Source organism: Mytilus trossulus, chromosome 4, assembly GCF_036588685.1.
Source record: "Mytilus trossulus isolate FHL-02 chromosome 4, PNRI_Mtr1.1.1.hap1, whole genome shotgun sequence".
NCBI lineage: Eukaryota > Metazoa > Mollusca > Bivalvia > Mytilida > Mytilidae > Mytilus > Mytilus trossulus.
Window position 1 is genome coordinate 66137436 of NC_086376.1, and position 3478 is coordinate 66140913.

Consider the following 3478-nt stretch of genomic DNA (forward strand, 5'->3'; position numbering starts at 1 on the left):
GTTACAGATGATGGGGGCTTGGGAACAGATGATGGAGGCTTTTGTGTAGATGATGGAGGCTTGGGTACAGATGATGATGGCTTTGGTGTAGATGATGGAGGCTTGGGTATAGATGATGTTGCAGATGGAGACTGGTTGGTTGGAGCGAGTGGAGAGTTTGTTGGAGCCACGATGGGTTTGGTCTTGGAGACTGAGGAGAAGATGTCTGGTCGTCTTTCTATCCTGGTAATTAAGGCCGGTGAGATGTTGAGGGTGTCAGCACACATCTGTTGTTTGTGATAAAATTCCTCCCCGTAAACTGGTGATCCCCTATGAGACATGGTAGAAATGTCAGTTGGCCTGATGGTATTTGCCTTCCTCTCTAAAGCTGCATTAAACTTCTCCACCATTCTTATCACCGGGTCAATCTCAATCCTGTACCAGGTCATCTCCTTCAATCTGATGGTGAATAGGGCAATCAGGGGTCCATCTGCGTTCATCTGGATGCTGTGGAGTGTAAGCACTGATGGCAACAGGGGGTCATACTCCTCCATTGGTGCGTCCTCCTCCAAGGTGATGGTGGGCACGTCTTGCTCCCACTCACTCACTGCCGACTCCACAGATGGCTCCCTGATCCCCTGTTTTGGTGTTCCAACCACCTCTGTATCTCTGGGATGGTTTGCCCAATCCTCCACCCAGCTCTGTCTTAATCTGCGTACTGACTTACACTTCCCCAACCAACTGGTGACATGGCTCCTTGCCTGGACGGCAGAAGGACTTCCTTTTGGGGTGACTTTGGTAACAATTCTCCTATAGTCCTCAGGAAAGACGCTAAACCAATACCCATTGGCCTCGGACATGAAGGTTTTTTCTAATTTTGGCGATATGTTTGGGTGTTTCTCGTCCAGGTGGCACTTCAGGTCACTGATCCTGGAGAACCTCTTCTCATATGAGAAACACCACAGACAAACAACTGATAGGCGGCCTCCATGCGTTCCTTTACTGGCTAGATGTCTCTTTAATGTCTTCTGGTCAGGGAATTGCTGTTGACAAATCCAGCATTCATCTAAGTTCAGTGGTCTCATTCTGAAAGATATCAATTTGAACCGGATGGTAAGTGAGGGTGTTAACATGGTATTTTATTTAAGCATTGAACAGTATGATATCTATTTCTTGGTTATAGGTATATACATAATATCTTCCTATCTGGTCTCTGTTATGGCTACATGTAGTTCTGGGTATTTTTCGTAGGCAATCATGGTTTGTTATTTTGGAACTAGTCTCCCTTAGTAATTTCTGTGGCTGGTTTGTAAAAGGTAACAATTAAATAATATTTTCTTTTCAATTATCTCCCCTTAACTGTATACTTTTTTTCTGGAATATTCATTATAAATCTAACTCATGGAAATTAAATGGCTGGAACAACTGGAATCCTGGTAATAGGATGGCTTAGCATCTGGTTTTGGTTTTGTTTGTTTATTTGTTTGTTTAATATAGCCCTTCAGCTACTTCTCATTTGGAACTGGCTGCATGGTAAATGATACAGGTGTATATTATACATCTAAATATTCCTACACTAAGGTATAACTATAGTAAAGGATACTGGCAGTATATCCACACTGAGTACCTGGCTACAAGGGAGGCTTGGACAGGACAGGCATTTTATACACACAAAACAATTCAATTACAAGTGAAATAACTTTATTTCTTTTTGTCACATTTCAACACTGGTACAAGGATTACAATATGACTATCTTTACATATGGCATTGTAAATTGATTATATACATCATCAGCAGTCTCTTCGCTGACCGTACAGGACTTCTCTTCATCTCTCTCCTACCTTCAGGAGCATAAAATTTTCCGGTAACATAAAATATTTAGCGAAATTCCTAGGATGGCCAATCCCATAATTTCACTCTAAAATTAAAGGATTATCTTCAAGTATCCCATGAGTCTAGACGTCACAGGATCTATTACAAAACATTTACTGGCAAGTGCGCATCGTCACCAGTATTACTCTTCCTGTCTCTCTTCATAATACAAAATTAACAATAAACAGTATATACATATGTCTCAAATCTTCTGCCAATCACTACAACTATTATTTTTCATTATTTATTTTTTCTACTTTATCCTTGTACCAGGTTGGTGGGTTTCTGCCCTTGTATGGTATTAGCCGGTCTATGTGGTAAACTTTTGCAGGTTGACGTGGTGACTTTTTCACCATATATATAAGATCATCAATTTTCTTTAAAACAATGAAGGGTCCTTTCCATTTAGGCAACAATTTCGAACAAATGCCTGGTTTTCTGGTTGGGTCATGTAGCCATACTGGTTGTCCTGCAATTAACTCTCTCTTCCTGGCACTTTGGTCATAATATTTTTTCTGATATTCCTGACTTCCTTTAAGGTGTTTTCTTGCATGGGTATGGGCTTTGATAAGGGAACTTTGGAGTAATTCTACATATTCATGGGGGTTAACCTGGTTTTCACTTTCTATTTCTGGTTCTGGGATAAAAGCTTGGACTGGAAGAGTTATCTCCCTTCCTAACATCATTTTATTTGGTGTTACACCGGTGCTTGCATGTTTTGATGACAGGTACGCCATCAGTAACTGGGGAATAAACTCATCCCAACAGTCTTGATTGTCTTGGCAATACATTTTAACCATGGAAACTAATGTGCGATTGAATCTTTCAACAGAGCCATTTGCTTGTGGCCTCATACTAGTCGCTCTAGTTTTTTCTATTTGTAACAGGTTGCATACTTCTTTTAAAAGTGTTGACTCGAAATTCCGACCTTGGTCTGAGGATAGTTGGAGAGGTGTTCCAAATCGGCTTATAAATTCATTGGTTAGGGCTTGGGCCACTGTTTTTGCTTCTTGGTCTGGTAGAGGATATGCTTCTGTCCACTTAGTGAACAGATCTGATAGAACAAGTACAAATCTATTGTTGTTTTTAGACATTGGGAGAGGACCAAGTATATCCATGGCGACTCGCTCCATAGGTTCACCAGTGAGGAATTTTCCCATAGGGGCCTTTCTTGCCTGTAGTTGTTTTTGGGCTGCACAACTGTCACATTGTTTTATGTATTCGACAATGGTGTTTTTCATTGAGGGCCAATAAAAAGTTTGCTGCATTCTATCTAAGGTTTTATCTATGCCTAAGTGACCTCCTGTTGGGATATCATGGAAATATCTGATAGCTTCCTGTCTTTTTGATGTTGGTACAATTAGTTGCAGAAATTCTTCTGTCTCATTTTCAATCCATTTCCTGTAAAGAAGACCTTGGTGGATTTCCAGTCGATCCCATTGTCTCCATAAGGTTTTTATAACAGCAGATTGATTGGAGATTTCATTCCACTCTGGACGCTTCTTGTCTTCTATTCTCATTAGAATTTCAAATATCTCATGGTCATCCAATTGTGATTTTCTTAGTGTGATTTCGTCCCAACCATCTATCACTAGGTCTTTAATTTTCGTTAATCCTGCACTTGGA